This window comes from Buteo buteo, chromosome 28, assembly GCF_964188355.1.
Source record: "Buteo buteo chromosome 28, bButBut1.hap1.1, whole genome shotgun sequence".
Classification (NCBI taxonomy): Eukaryota; Metazoa; Chordata; class Aves; order Accipitriformes; family Accipitridae; genus Buteo; species Buteo buteo.
In genome coordinates, this window is record NC_134198.1 from 2,857,266 (window position 1) to 2,874,403 (window position 17,138).

Here is a 17,138-nt window from a genome sequence, read left to right on the forward strand (position 1 = left end):
TTAAATCTGTGCTGCTGAGAACTCCTTGCTGATCTATTGACCTCTTGCATTCATGTTTACTATGTATTGCATAGCCATTATTAAAATCAGTAGCATTTTCCTGGAAACATTTTTAAGGCCGTTGAAGTATTTTGGACTGTTGCCTGTTAGTAATCTCCCTACAAAGGTTACTGTAAACCAATGTTCGGCCAGTTGAACTATGATTGTTGCTTATGTTATCGGTGTTCTCAGATGTTGCCATTCTCAAATGACTGGGATTCTGTTGCAACACAAGCTTCACAAATACAGGAAGAAACAGTACAAAAGAACTCACTGTTGCCCAGATGATACAGGTTTTAAAACTCTTTAACCAAAATGACACATGACTTTCATCAATGAGCAATGTCGTAATAGTTCTCACACTCTTGGCTAGGGTCAAAACAGCTGGTTTTTAAGAGCAGGTTTTTTACAGAAGCTAAAATGTTAAGTTAATGCTTTAGTCCTTATGTTTCTAAGTAGAAAATTTCAAATGCAAGTGGCTACAACAATTAGATTTAATACAGCGTACTGCAAGGTACTCTGGATCTTAAAGCCAAAGACAAAATTTGGATGCTCTTCTTTTGTCCTGGTGAAAAGCCTAATAAATATACATATTTTCAGACTCTTTGTCCTAAAAAGGTTGGACATAATGGCCTATCTGTGCCCAGTCATCTGCATAGTCTTCCAAATAATTTATAGGACATTTTAACATATTTATCCTAGAATAATTTGAGAAATTATTGTCTCAGTGGTTGCTTCACGTGTCACTGGCTTCAGCAGCAAAACCCGTTGAAGAAGCCTGGGCTTCTCCTCTTTCACCACACCAGTTTGCTGCCTCCCCAGCAATTCTCACGGAGCTGCTGGTGGGGCTCTGCGAGAAGGTGGATTGCTGAAAGGATCTAGGTTACAAGCAACCCTGGAGAGGCTGATACATTGTGGGGTAGGGGTAGGAATGAGAGACCAGCAGAAGAGGCACGTGCGAGGAGCAGGACTCCTTGAACTGACATTATCTTTGTAACACAGACTGACATCCTGAGAAATACCCTCCTGCGGCTGGGGAGCAGCTACGGGGAGGTGTGAAGAACTCTGCTGCAAGTTTCTAACGCCTTCAGCGAAGGGGAGAAGGCACCGAGTCTTTAGCAGCAGCTGTGATTTCCAAAGGCGAGTTATTCACAGGTATTAAAGAGGTTACAAACTCATCCCCTCACCCCAAAGTCTACAAACTACAGCTAAAAAATTCCTCCCTTTCTTGGGATTGCTTGTTCCTTCAGATGTTGTGATGTTGCTATCTCAGTGCCGCTGCCGTCACCTTACGCATTTTTCTTCACTGAAAAATGCACTGAAGGTGAGGCTAGGTTTAAAGAAAGCCCAGCCAGAAAAACTTCTCTGGTTGTGGCAGATCCAGTGTCAGTGGTTACCCACGCAGACTTCCCCAAGCTGCTTATTCAGGCCTCACCACCCATCCTGGGCGAGATGGCTGCACCTTCCCATCTGCTGGCGTCACGGCGTGCACAGTCTCCTCTAACCCAGTTCTGTCAAAATTGATCCAGTTTTTTGGTTTTTTCTTAAATCCCTCACTATGAGGTACTTAAACTCACTCAAATCATTCTGACAGAATAATGTTAATGAGTAACCAGACATTCGATCCTGCTGGAGGCTGGGGGTAGGGAGGGGGACAAAAATTTCCAGTTGGAAAAAAGTGGCAGGCGGGTGACAACAGCCTGCGTAAGTCAGCCCCTTCACCCCGTTGGCAGCCGCCATACGCAAGCGAGTCTCATACTGACTAACAAAGCCAGACCTAGCCCTTCAGTCACTCCTAACTCTCTGATGCTTTTCAGTCAGTCGGCAGCATCTGTTACTCAAGAACAAGCAGACAAGACAACTCAAGAGTGCCCTAGCTCAGACAGTATCTGGATTTAGGGGTAAAAGATGAAAAAGTAATAATAAATCCCCCCCAATTTAAAAAATATGAAGTTTGAGCTTTTGTTTACATATCATAAAGTATAAAAAATTGAAAATATCCATTTAAGTTTCAGCTTTTCATTTCAAGTAACAATACTCCTTTAAACGCAAAATACCAGCTTTGAATGAGAGTTGCAAAATTATGGGGCAAGTTAGTCTCTTAGGATGCGCGTTTCCAAACTTTAATAAACCATGGAGACACTACTGCCTTATCTTATTGTCTTGGATTTCTCAAGTTCCTTTTTCCACCAAATATGTTTCAGTTGTGGTCATATGTCATTAATTTGGTAACTACATTTGCTCTCTCTCAGACTAATCTCGTATTGAGCAAACCTTGAGTTAAATCCAGGTCAGTTCATTCAAAATTTGGTGGTGCCAGAACCGGACTTTTTTGATGGCAAAAATCACTTATTAATTATTCTAATATCTGAGGTACTATGGATGTAATTCTGTTTTTATTATCATGATACAATGCAGTGTCACTCAGTCAAGAGCAATACAAAGCAATATAGAGCAAAACATTGCTTTATATCAGGCTGTATTGTTGTTCACTGAGTAACACAGCAGCAAGAAGCAGCCTCTCTGAATCATTTATGTCTTAAGGGAAAATTACCTGTCTGACACACCATTCTTCAATGTAATTTTTGCATGTCTTACTCCTTTCAAAGGAAAAGCAGGGCTATACTTTAGAAACCATGCAATGCATAGCAGGTGTGGTATTCAGTAACTTTACTTGCATTAAATAAGCAAGTACTCCTGAAGAACCCTTACAAAAATGTACGTTTTTTAAGTCAGAGCACTACAACAGCTCTAGCTCCTCAATGTTTGTTCCCTTCCAACAATACTTCTAGTTCCTGCTCATATTCCTAACTCTTTCTTTCTCCCCCTACTTAAGAATGCCCTTTTTTTAGAGAAACTAGGCTAAATTCAATTTAATTTTTCACAACACAGTTTAAATTATGAAAATATTAAAACAAGGTTCTAGTACAATTATGTAGGGCTGATATTTACATCCACAAAAACCAAAGAATACCATAGAGGACCATAGCAAATATAACTCCCCTGGTTGTGTTGAAGAGGCACTGGTGCTTCAGGCTATTGTCTTTTCAGCTTGAGACCTCATGAGGACCCTCATCAGCGCTAAAGACGCTCAGCGCTTCCCAGGCCTGGACAGTTTGACGCAACTTTGCTTCAACTCTCTCAAGTCATGGCATACCAGTAGAATAATTCTCTCTTTGCACCATGCCTGTCCTGTTAGCTTCAGTAGTGAAGAGTCACTGACAAGGACATTGCATACCCATTACATTGTACAACACTTATCCCAGATCTGACACTTTTCAGTATTTTCATTAACGATTTGTACAATGAAATCAATAGCACTCGTATCAGCTGTGCAAAGGATGCAATCCTTGGAAAAGCTGTAAGCCCTATACAGACAGCAGGATTTGAATTCAGAAGGATGAACGGAGGAAATAGAGAGGATGCATTACCAAAATAAGATGCATGAGGTCAGTAGACAAATGGAACGCGTTTCACTAAGGACAAATCCAAAGCACAGCACTTGGGAATAATCGACTGAACAAATATAAGATGGGGATGATCGGGCAGCAGGGCCACAAATGGGATCAGAGGTCACAGTGGATCACAGACTGAACATGCGTCAGCAATGCCACAAGGTTGCAAGAAAAGCAAATATCATCCTGGAAAAGCGTCAATAGGAAGGCTTTGTTCAGATGGAGTACTATCTTTGGTCTGAAGCGTCATTTCCAGGAATGCCACGAATCAAACGGGGAAAGTAGAGAGGAAAGCAGGTAGAGCCCTCTGAGCCTGGGAAACCTTGAAAGGACCAGGCTCTTCACCATCTACAAATGAGAAGACTGTGGGGAGACATGATAATGGTCTTCAGACTTATAAAAGGCTACTGCAGAGAGACCAGATGGTAGTGGACTTAAATCGCAACAAGGGAGAATTGGACAAATCTCTACCAAGAATGATGTAGGCATCCTTAGGTATGCCTTGAGAACAGAGGATGGACTAGCTGACTTTCAAGGGCTACTTTCTTCATCTGTTTTCTATGACTTCTTTAATGCAACATTCAATAAAACCTTTGAATCGCTCCAGAAGCGAAATACAAATATGCCAGCAGCTTTGGAGACTCCTTTTTCAGTGTATGTTTAAGTTAATCTAGTACTCCCCAACTAAAAATTACTACTTCTAAATTTAAGAAAAAGTCAAAGACCAACATCTCTACATCAACTGTGAGAAAAGGTAGAAAGTAGAGAAATGGTTTCTTGGGAATGAATAGAATTATTTTCCAAAAAAGAAAACACAGCAAAAACATGATTGCTGAAAACATTCATGACTGTGTTAGTGCCCAATGACTGTATATGAACGCTGAGGACTTTTAAAAGAACTTGCTTCATGACAAAATGAATCAACAAGCTTTAGCAAAATTACTATTTCTTGTGTAGACACAACATTTTAGAATAAAGTATTCACCTTATTCTTCAAAGTCTTTTTTTTTTTTTTTGGAATGTTTTTTCCTACAGGAGAATTTTAGCTACAGAGTTAGAACAGATTAATTATTGTAACCATTTTACCACCACCCACAAAAGGAAGGAGACTGGCTCCTTAGGCTTCCAATTAACCAGAACCTGCTCTTTGGACTCCAGGGTGGGCTCAGTGTTCTCTTTTTTTTTTTTTTTTTTAATCTAGATAAATTCTAGCTGGGGTTTTAATTGAATTATCCCTTTGCTTGGGAACATATTTCCTGGTATCGTCTAAGTTGGCAGGAGAAAAGAAGGTAATGCTTTGTGTCAAATACTTCTCCTGTACGGAAAGGAGCATGTCTCTTGTCATTGATTTTGTTCACAAGTGCATGTGCACAGAAAGGCATAACCTCGATTTTTAAACTTAGAGGGAGGATTGCACAGATAGTCTGGAATAAATTCTCTGATCAGCTACAGGCAATAATATTATATTAGCAGAGAATCTGCCTCAATATAGACTCTGCCTTGCACTGCTTGTACGGTAGTATTTGATGTTAGTCAACACCTGCACCTCCTTTATGCGATTGTTATCTTACACCTACAAGAGTACAATACCATCAGAGTAATTTCATGCTCTACAGCTGCGAGAGGATATATTTTACAATATCATTTTGCTAAACATTCAAGTGTAGCTAGCTTTGTGCCAAAGTAAGATCGCTGGGCATTGAAACAAAAGTCTGTAAGACATACAGTGAAGAATATTACATTTGAGAGACAGGCAGAATGACATAAAGACATAAAGGAAGGAAGGAAGCAAGGAAGGAAGGAAGGAAGGAAAGAAGGAAAGTAGGAAGAATGAACGAACAACCAAACCAGAGTTACCAATTAGAATTTCAGATTTTGCTTATACAGCAATCAAAAGTGAATATACAACTAATTGGTTGAACAAGCCTCTGTGCAATTTTAGGCATGTAAATAAATTTAAAATTTCACAGTAAGTGAAATTCAAAATATGGAATATCTTCCTCAATAATATATTACCATAAAGATCAGAAGCAGCACAGGAAGACCAAAGTTTAGTTATTTTGTGTTTCATTTCCATTGGAAATGGGACATTTATAAAAATAGAAAGGCAAGAATATCACTTACTACTCACATAATTTTTTATTTATAGACCTGGAGAATGGTGAAATACTAAAGAATACACATGTCATTATGAAACTCTGTGTCAGCTCATCTCAGGAAATTTTGAGATTGTTTTGCCTGTATATTTAGGCATGGTATTAAAGATATCTGGTTGTAGAAATCAATGAAAATGAGAAGTATAAACAAACATTTTTAAGTTTGATATTTCCTGTACCTCTTTAACTTATCTAGCATAAGCAGCACTTGTTCAAATATCAGAAGAAAGCTAAGAGGTTTATTAGCCTTCACTCTTTTGCAGCTTCACTAGTTTTAAAGGAGGTAATATTTGTATTTGAGTATTTAAACAGAAAGAACAGGTTTAAATGTTCTACCCAGCACTGGGCATGAGAGACTACAAACTTGGGTCCCAACCCTAATGTCTGCGTGCCTGTGAGGGACCTGCTGACTCCGCTGACTTCCAGGATGTACATGCCTCGCCGAGTGAAGTAAAACCATTAACAAAAGTAGAGCAGATCACACCATCCTGTGTCTCTTCTCCTCCTCCCTTCCTTTGCACCCCAGAACACACCACGTATCTCAACTCAGCCCAGCTGCAAGAACAGTTACCAGTCACCAGATGTTTGTGATCACAAATTCAGTGAAAGATACTACGTCCAGAGCTGAGCTGATGAAAGACATGTGAGCTTTCTTTACGCATTTCATGCAAAATAGCTTGGGTTGTTTAAAATTATCCTGGAAAGCTATTGACTTTGCACTGAAACAGATGAGGAAACTTGACAGCTGGTTTGGCTGTGGCAGCAGTGACACCCCAATGCAGCACAACCGTTCTGCAGCAAGTTTCTTACCGTGGCATTAATGTGTGTTTGGAACCTGAGACCATGCTTGGCTCAGAAGGATTACAGCTTCAAAGGCAGCGGCTAGGAAGAACTGACTGAAGAAAATCCAACTGCCTACCCACTCAGATTTACACTACCAATTATATTATCTGTTTGGCATTCCTGCGTGCCTAGCTTCTACATGATTATCCACAGATAGATAAAAGGCTGAATTAGTCACACAAGTTCCGATAATGTTTAAAAGAATCACCGATTGGTTATTGCAGCTGCATACCTTTTACGGGCACATAACAACAAGAATATTTGTAACTTCTACCGCTGGAATATTTTTTAAAATCATTATGTGGTCCTATACAGCAATGATCATCTATATACGGTAGTGTGCATGCATGTACTTGTGTGTACAGCAGCATGGAACCTGATAAGACAATATTGTAAAGTTCTACAATCCTATGTGTTAAAAAATACAACTATTTGCATAGTCCTGTTGATTTATAGAAGTAAAATTCTCCTTGTTTAATTCATTCAATAATAAGGAATATAAAACCTTGAGAGAAGATGTTACAATAAACATACTGGCATGTTTTGCACTCTATAAACTAGTGTAAGACCTAACTGTTCTTCAGTACTTTTAGCTTGTGGATTTATATTGGTTAGGAAGGAAGGACAGCTATACTTTAAAATGCAAAGGCTATTCCCTGAATGCTGGGTTTAGATGCTTACATAGAAACCTATTAACTGAGGTAGGCATTCAAAAATAGATCATCATAATCTGTCTTCATTGTGATTTATAAGCAGCTGGAGCTTCGGACTTGAACTAAATTTTCTTTTAAAAGTGAAGCACTCCGTAAGAAAGTATTCTGTTTACCCACGAAAGCTTGTTGTGACTCTACGCAGAGAGACTGCAACACCTTCCTTTTAATAACTGCAGGATTTGGGGCCAAATCCCTACTGAAGATCTTCGACTACAAGCAACATAATATTATGTAAATACACAATCTCTACAGTAGTAAAAGGTGTCTTGAAGTGCTGTAACATTTTGGAAAAACATTTATTTCTGCTGCATATACTGAAAGTCGTTGAGAAAGATACAGGTAGGTAGCATGAAGCTGTACCATCTTTCCAGGTTATGAAGGTCTATACAGAAGCTGGGTCCATCGGAGGGTGTGCATGTACCAACCTGTTCGGTGAAGTTAGGCGGCATCAAGAAAAGAGACAGATACATTTTGCCGCAAGGAAGGACGAGCTAGGAACTTACAGGAACCCCAGGACAGGCAGGCAGAGACCACCAGCACCCCCAGCAACAGGGCAGACCCGCACCCAGTTAGGGCCAGGGTGGTGGTAGGGTCACAGTCCACCAACGGTCCCAGACGTGGGTACTGAACTGGGTCCGCGGTCCATCCGGAAAGCGGAGGCAGGTGTTCCTGCGGGACAGAGCCAGGGGCAAGGCTGCCTGTCGTGTGAGTTCAAGGTCCAGCCAGGAAAGAGGGCTGGAGACAAGGCTGCCTGTAACGTAGGTCCAAGGTCCAGCCAGGGAGGCAGCCCGCCGACCCGGACGGCAAGACGGACACAGCTATACCTACAACACCGCGCAAGCGAGAACGGGATGTCCAGACCTGAGCTTGAACGGGCAGGGTGCAGGTGGGGGTCCGGGGGGGAGGCTGGTCAGGGCAGATAGAGCCTGTACAAAACAACATAGGTTTCAGCGTTCACTGAGCTGCAGAGGGAGTTTTCTTACAGGACCTGATTCTCAACCAAAGGGCTGACATCCTGACTGTGGCACTGGCTCATAGCCGGTCAGTACCCAGGTCCTACCCTGTGCTTCCTCCCATTGCTCGGGGGGATTTTGTTACAACAGCAACGGGTTGCCAGGACAAGAGGGTTTACAGAGGCACAGCCCGTCCTGGGTTGTCACAGACCTTCAGGGACATCGGGAATACATGAAGAATGAGTTACCAAAGGGGCTTTGTGCTAGTCGTAGATAGCCTTACACTCGGCGGTCCTTCAATATTTGGGAAGATGGGGTGTGACCATTTTGTGCCAGTGACTGGCAACAAAATTATACACGTGCAGGCACGAACTCAGCCTAGGGAGTACTGCGGTAAAAGGTCGTGACAAGACCTCAATGGAAATTTAGTGAACAAAGCGATGATCTGCTCTCTTGGTGACTTTCTTGCCTCTCTGTGACTCCTCCTAATGAGTGGTCCTCCGCCTCTAGCCTCATTTTTTTCTCATAAAGCCTTGCTATAGGTTCATTTCAAAACTTTGCATAAAATAAAAAACTGCAGAGCAGTTTTTCTCTGTCATTAAGGTTTTACAAGTTGACAATCTGATCTGAGGAGTAAAGGTCCTGGACCTGAGGTAGACAGTAAGAAGCGAAGCAGACAAAGATCAATGGAACAAAAGATGTCTTGCCTGCACTTAGGGGAACTAGAAGGGTAGGTGTGGAAAAGCAACAGTGTTAGATTTGTTCCATTTTCTACATGTTTGTATGATTTCGTCTAGGTCAGATACTCTCTCTACTGTGATAGTGTCCCTCTGTAAGAGGAAAAAAACTTCTAAATTTGTGTGTTTTCTAAGACCATTTTGGCAACAGTGAAGGTCTCTGAGTTTCTATCTGACAACAAACAGTATCTGTTACATACAATCCCAACAATAGTAAAATAAAAAACATTTGTAAAGTTTGGGGGAAAAAAAATAAATGATGGGCATGTCTAGTACACCAGTATAATAATTAACCTACATTCCCTTCATCCTGTGGCAAAATTTTCGTTTATATTTTTATATCAACAGTTTTATTTCTCTGTGAGACTTTTCCATTTCGGACTGTTTACCAGAAAATTATATCAAATTAGATCATGACCTTGAGGAGTTCTGTAAACTAACATGATGTTAAAAATAACTTGGCAATCAGAACAGAAAGGAACAAATTGTGTTTAATAATAGCATTCTCTAGCCATGATTAATTCTAAAGTCCTATTAAAACCATGTTTCTCTTTTTAAATATCTTACCGATTTTGACATCAGTTACTAAATCTAGTTAACAATATCTTACAAGATCATATTTTAAATTATGTCAAATTTCTCATGAAGGGATTCCATTCCTTCCTGTAGCTTCCTTGTCCATTAACAGCGGCCAAGATCACCTGCTCCTAAGTATGTCTGTGTGTGCTTACCCGTGCACGCGAGTGTACTGTTTGTGGAATAAAAAGGAGAGTTTGTGACCTAGGCTTTCTGCGTTTCTTCATTTGAGGTAGTTGTGAGTTATGTAGATTGTTCCACATGTGTGCTGATCAAGAGTTAAATTACAAAACACCATTATGTATTCTATACACGTTAGTTATTTATGGAACTGTCTGCTGTTTTAAAATTCTTCAGATAATTTGTATAATTTGTAGTTGCTTTTTCATGTCATACAATGAAAGCTTAAGATTTCTCAGTATGGCATGACAAAATCCCATATCAAATTCCAGTGCCATTATTCAATAAAGTATACTCTATCACAAATACTGCAACATGAAATCCATCACGTCCAGTCCTGCAAGAGCTTTTAGTACATGCACAAAATCATGCACCTGAAGACAGTATGACTCTATTCAGATGTCTAAGTTTCCCACACAGTGAAGTCTCGGTATTATGGCAACTGAGGTACTCATGGGCTATAAGAAAATCCAAATGTCCTGAAGTTCATACCATAACCTTTTTTCGATCCAAATGAGGCCATCAGAAGAATGGTGTAATAAGCACTTCCACAGCAACAACCAAATAAATGGGCTCGCTCTTTCCCTGCTGAATGCACTGACAAACCTTTTTATGGAATACCACAGGAGTAGAATAAATCTCAGAAAGATGTGTGTTTACATGACAAACAACAGTAAAATCTTTAATGGTCAAAGGTAAATTTCTGTCTCTGTTAAAAGAGTATACCTATACATTTAACAAAAAAAGCAAATGAAACGTGAAGTACTGTGCTGTTTATGGAATAATTATGCTTCTAGCAGCAACATAACCTAACTACTTAAAGGATTTTAAAGTAAGTAATAGCTGCAGATATTTCCGTAAAGGTAAACTGGATTCTGCTTGTCACAATCCAAACGTGTACTTACACATTCAAGGAAAAGAGGATTTAAAACATCATATAGGAAGGGGAAATAAATGTATTGGACATATTTATGGTTCCATAATAAAACCTTCCTACATTTATGAAGAGGAAGGCAATGTTTACAGCTTCTTGTAATTTATTTTGGCCTCACAAACTATTCAATATAGGTTATATATTGGTACCATAAAGTGTAGATTATCTAGGTTTAGACTTAACCACTCTAGTTATGTACATATTTTTCTTTGTTCAGAAAACATTGCCAGCAGAGAGCACCATGTCTCTCTCAGATCTATTACTACTCATATATTCAGGCAAATTCCCTCTGAATAACTGCACTGCAAAACTGCTAGTTCAGCACGTTGAAATGAACACTATTATATTATTATTTTCTCTAATAACAAATCATTACTGCCAGTAAATAATTTAATGGGGATACATTCTGATTTGCTTTACATGGCTGCCTAAACACATTTCCATTCTCCTGCTCATAGCATTTTCAATGAAGTCAGCTATAACGCTGTGTCATGTTTTCATTTCCGAAGTAAGGGGCGTTAACACTGCTCGCCTGATAGACAGGAGAGAAAGTCTACCAATTCTTAGTAGAAACAAGGGTTGTCAGTCATTCAGTGAAAGCGTGACTCAGCAGCTGCTTATTCTGCAAAAGTACTCTGCACACAGGAGATAAAACAGGAGGGACAATGTCTTTACAGGCAAAGAAATTGGCTGGTACATATATAAACAAGAATGTCCTTCCCACCCTACTGAATTTCTGTAATAATTTTTTCACTAATTCATTTCAAATCTTCTCATTGCATATAAGGGAGACTGTGTAAACTGGTTTATTTAACCATTCCTCATTTTTGCCAGACATTGATCCATGCAGATTTCTCTGACTAAATTAAAGATGTCTATTTCACTCACTGAAAAACCGTACACACTCAGGTAGGAGAGTTATTTTTCTTCCCACAAGCAAAAAGCTTAAAAATGTTGCTCATAATTATTTACAACTAAAAACCATCTGTCCGAAATAAAAAATAAATGGCTACAAGTATTCTATACGTGGACACCGGCCAACTTAGAATATGCAGACCTACAGCAAACACTCAATCTAAAAAGCTGGGGGAAAGGTCCTTCCTCAGAACATGCAGATGCACATACACCAGCCTGAACACAGAGCAACGGTGAAAAACATCAGGGTAAAATCTGCTCACTGCCACTTTATAGGAGACTCCAGGTCTCCATTTTATTCTCTAACAAATGAGAAGACACCTATGACATCTTGAACAATCTTCATTTTCCCCTAGTACCAGAATCCAGAGGAACTGAACAGTTTCTGCCTATCAGATTGACTAGGACTCCTCGGCTTCAAGGAAGACAACCATGCAAAGTATAATAAAGGTACATAAACCCTAATTCTTACTACGCAGAACATGGGGACCTCAAATGAACTGATCAGGAAGAAGTCTGGGGAAATATATTAACAAATGGAAGAAGTTTTTGTAAATGCCTACATCAGCTTTCCCACCGCTCATGATAAATAACAAATTAAACACAGGTTCAAAAGGGATTCAACAATTTCATGCAGATGAGTACCAGAAACTATTAAATACAAACATGTGGATACAACCTTTGGCTCAGTAAATCTAAATATCAGACTGCTAGAACATACCAACTGCATGGTCCTACGCTCTTTCCCACCCTTTGTCACAGAGGAATCCTCTGCTGGCCACTGTCAGAGACAAAGTGTCAGGCTTTAGGGACCTTTTGTGATCCTGTAAACAGCCATTCTTGTGCTTTATGTACTAGAGATGAAAAGCGGAATTTTAAGGTCAGTAGATAATGGTTGTCGTCCATAAAGTATCCAAGGATCCAGTCCTCAAGTCATCTAGTCCTCAAAGTATTTAGGAATACCAGCAATTTTACCAAAAAACAGGATAATGCATACATATTTACACACACACGCTTACAGAATGGAGAACCAATTATAAAAGGTTTTTATTGCTACCTGTTTTCACTGTATTTTTTGGCAAGAAATACAACGTGAGGAGCTGACCTTGCTGGTTCACTGAGGCTTTGTTTTTCATCAAAGTATAGTGCTTGCTGATCTCCTGCCCTAGTTTGCCCTTTTTTGCCCCACCAGTGCATCCACGCTTACTCTGACTGGTAAAGCACAGAAACGTCTTGGTAACAAAGCAATTATTCCAGTTTTCTTCCCTTCTGAATACTGCTCTTGCACAGAGCCTTGCTTGGAGAACTCTGTCTAATTTCTTAAACTTACACTATTTTTAAGAGAGCCACAAAAATGCAAGTGACTTTTCCAAGATGTGAAGCATTATTTAGTTGACGAACAATATCCTCAAAGATCTGCTGACATAATAAGTGATGCTGATGTACAGACTGCTGTAATTATGGCAATAACATCTCTGGGAATCCAAATGTATAGCTTAAATTGTACTCTGCCACCAGCAAATGGTAAAGAGATAAAAATAGTAGCTCTTATTCCCGTAAGGATCTAAACAAAAATATGTGGGATGGCTTATAGAAAATGACAGAGTTTCAGTTAATTAACAAATACCATTCTCAAAGCTTTTCCAGATTTGTACTACACCAAAAAAAAAAAAAAAAAGATACTTAAAAACTTATGTTAATTTCACATAGGAAATTTAAAAAAAAAAATCAGTGTTTGCTGAGTGGAAAAGATGAATCAAGATTAATGGAGAAATGCTATTTTTAAAACCCCTCAAAATGTTACAGAGTTAAAAATATAAAGTAAAAATTATTTTTATAGCAGCTGGCAATGTCCATTTAAGGCTGACAATTTCTTGTGGATGACTAGTACTATGTATCTCATGCAGCACCCACTGTTTGGAGTTTATTGCAGTATAACAGCATAATCAGATGGCTTTAAGACTCAGACTCAGAATCCCTCTTTATTTTTGGCTTAAATCCAAGTTATAATTATAGTAAATGTACTATTTTTTAAAAGAATGCTGCTGCTTATGTTCTTAACATAGTGATTTTGTTGTTTTCATATTGCAAAACTGAAACTAGACTAGGATAAACACAGAGGGAAAAAATTAAGGCTTAAACCGAGTTTAATATGTAACTCCAACTCACCATCACAAAGCCCAAGAGGCAGGATATGCAATCCTGCATTCCTTACGCACTCGTAATACCTCTTGGCTTCAGTGGAAGTTTTGTTTGAGAAAGCATATAATCAGAACCTATAATTTCATTAATTGCACGCCACAGGCAGTCCATGTGAGGTAAGAATAATGAACCAAACTGGTGGGAAGGACGGTGGAACCCTCAGCCCCGCCTGCATCTTCGTGGACCACTGAGTCCACGCAGCAAAACCATGAATCCTTGTTTTTCCCACTCACCCACAGTTCCAGCTCTTCCCCGTGACAGACCGCGTCGGTCATGTAGAGGAGACGGATCGCCATGCAGATGCTTCACTCGGGACGCAACGTAGCTCTCGGGTCTCTGTCACTACTCTGCATTACCATCTATCCCCAGGCTCTCGGCAGTACCGAGGGTTTCACCCGATGCAGATCCTCACTCTTTGGGGATTTTTATATTATTCATACTAGGCACAGGCAAAATGAACATTATGTAGCTATTAGTACAGATTGCTTTGACATAACATATTACATATTTCATTAGATATCCTTTGGGCAATTTAGGAAGTATCATCTGAAAACCATGTGGATGGACTTGACTTCTACAGTATTACTGTACACATAGCTTTTCGATGCATACCATAAACATACTGGGCATGTGCTACAGATAGTTTTACAGTATTCCACAAGGTTTGTTTATATGTGTAGGAAGAAATAGCATGAAACAAGAACATCCCATATTATAAAGGCCTTTTATTTGCTAAAACACGAGCCAAGAAAAAAACATAGGCACTTGCCAGCTACTTCTTCTTTTTCTAAACATAAAACCAACTAATCCCACTTTAAAAGAAACCGTTCGCAGGTTGAGAACTGGTAAGCCGTGCTACAGTGAGGGGTGAATCTACAGCGTAGTCTCAGCTGCAGACTGACATTTAGAAGGGCATAGCAGATAGCTCTTCAGCTACAAAAAAACCGTTACCTTCCTGCATAAGAAATGGAAAACTCCGGTTCATTTCTACCTGTATAACTGATGACAACCCAACTTTTACAACTCCTAACTAATGACTAACTTACAGTTTCTTTCACAGCATCCTTACAACAGATCTTATTTTTGTTTGTCTGGTTTTACTTTGTTTTGGAAGTGTAAAGCATCACCCTCTAAATGATTTTAAGGTCTTTCAGCAAGGGAAACCTGACTAAGAACAAGACCTGTCACCCACAGTTCCACATTAAATACAGAAACCTGCTTTTCAATATTTAAAAAAAACCTTTAGCAGTCTTTAGTCTCCAGAATTGTGCTGGGTTATCTTATGAATACATAAAGTAGAAACAGAATCCCCAGATAAAAAAAAAAAAAAAAAGAAAAAAAAAGTTCATTCTTAACTATCCTAAAGGCTCAAAGTTTGTAAGGAAGCTTGCAACGAGTAGACACACACGAAAGAACAAAATAAAAGGAAATAAATGGAAGGTACAAAGATGAGGGTGACTGAGGGATAAGGAAGATGAAAAGAAAGGGAAGGAAAAAAGAACATAACACTAAAAAAGAGGGAGAAAGAAAAGCAAGATAATGAAAACAAACGAATCGTTGAAACTATGGTGGGAGGAACTGATGAATATTAACTTTTATTATTCTGATTACAAAATACGTTTCAAACTTGGATGAAACACGTTGTATGTATGTTTTGCCAAGGACATTCTTGGCAATTACAAAGTCAGGAAAATTATAATTCAATCAGCAAGGCATTACTTAAAACCACTTGAAAAAGCAGACCATTTGAACCATCAAACAGGCTGCATGGGGAAAGATTTTAAAGACTCAGTATTCTGGAGCAGCGCAGACTGCACTCGCCTGTTGCACAGTGAACCTTCCAATAATGGGGCCATTAGATAAATAGCAATTTCTGTTCCTGGATGTATTTTACCGATTTTTCTTCTCGTAAACGAGCAACGAAGCCCCATCATCTTTTTCCACATAGAATGAGGGCAGTTCTAGTAAAAAAAAGAAATAGAAATTCGAGCACTTGTAGGGTGCTTTTGGCACACCCAATCTGCGTGTGCTGGCCTTGAAAAGGACGCTGCCACCAGTGCCTCCCAACAGCCACGCTCCTAAAAACGTTAGGGCTACGTCACGCTCGTTGCCACACTCGCAAACCCCACAATAAAACAGGTCACCTTGACCTCTCTGGCGCAAACGGTGATTTCACATAACTCCTAACCCCCGAAGAACGGGACTGACTGAAAAACGCGTTCGCTGTTCCTAACCAAAAAGGTGGATGACCTGTTTCCCCACACACACACAAGCTAGCCCCGGTATCCCGGCCCCTCACAGAGGCGGGAAAACACCTCAGCCACCTCACCGACCACGGACCGGTCAGGGCCACGCACCCCGCGGCACCGACCCGCCGTGGAAGCAGGTGCGAGGCCGTGGCCACCACCGATCCGGTCTCCCCCTTCCCCTTGCTCGCTCTCCACAGCCCGGGCCGGCGTGTGAGGCGGCGGGACGCGCTGCGGCGCCTTAAGGCGCCGCAGCGCGTCCCGCCGCCTCACACGCCGGCCCGGGCTGCGGAGAACTAGGCGGGAAGAAGGAGCGGGGGGGGGGGAGGGCGTGACGTCACCGCGGCGGTTGGGGGCGGGGGGAGAACTGCAGTGATGGAAAATTTTCGGCTCCGCACCTCCTGCGCGTGCCCTCGCCGGGCTCCGCCCCTTCTCCCTTTCCCCCTCCCCCACTCGCTCCCCCCTCCTTTTCCCCAACCCCGCAATGGCGGCGGCGCCTTCGAGAACGTTCTGCGGCGTTAACCGTTAGGGCTGCCGCCGCCTGCCCGCGCCGTCTTCGCCTCAGGGGAAGCTCGCTGTGTGTCGTCCCCCGCCCCGCTTAAGCCGGGGTCCGGTGGCGGGTGAGGGGCTTCGCTGCCCCTCGAAGGGTGCCGAGTCGCTGCCGTCTCACCTCCGCCATACTCGAGGCTGCTGCCGCGGGGAGAAGCGCGGCCGGGGTCGAGCTTCGACCGATCACCCACCCACCCTCCCTCAAGAAACAGCGGGCGAACGGTGCCTCGCTGAGCCGCCAACTCGCTGCGTGTGTGTGAGGGGCTTGGGGCGAACCCCAAAGCCCCGCTGCCCCCTTCCACAGGGGATCGAGCACCAAAGCCCTCAAAAATTAAGATTCTGAGGAAAAGGAAGCAGGTTGTTAATTCCCCACACACCACCACACCCCCCCGCTCCCTCTTTTCCCTGAAGTGGGGTTTATCCTGCGTCGCATCACTAGGGGGAGGCCGTCATTCCGCATCGCTTCCCCTCAGGGAAGGCTCAGGGATCCTTTTCGTCTGCCCCCCCGGGTCTTGCACGTGTTACCGCGGCTCCGCTCCCGTACTAAAAACACCAAACGACTCCAGCGCGGAGCTGTGGGTCGCCGGCACCTCACGCCAACACCACACAAACACCCCGTCGTTCACCCAGCTACCGGGAA

At 41.5% G+C, this 17,138-nt stretch overlaps 1 long non-coding RNA gene across 1 annotated transcript in view; it reads right to left on the reverse strand.

Moving 5' to 3' along the window:
- Window positions 1–16,156, reverse strand: part of LOC142045502 (uncharacterized) — a 32,708-nt gene extending 16,552 nt beyond the window's left edge. Inside the window, exons 1-2 of the long non-coding RNA XR_012654621.1 lie at window positions 16,044–16,156; window positions 13,937–15,664 (exon numbers count right to left, since the gene is read on the reverse strand). This is a non-coding gene — a long non-coding RNA (uncharacterized LOC142045502). The remainder of the gene's footprint in view (window positions 1–13,936; window positions 15,665–16,043) is intronic.
- Between the last annotated feature and the right edge of the window lie 982 nt (window positions 16,157–17,138).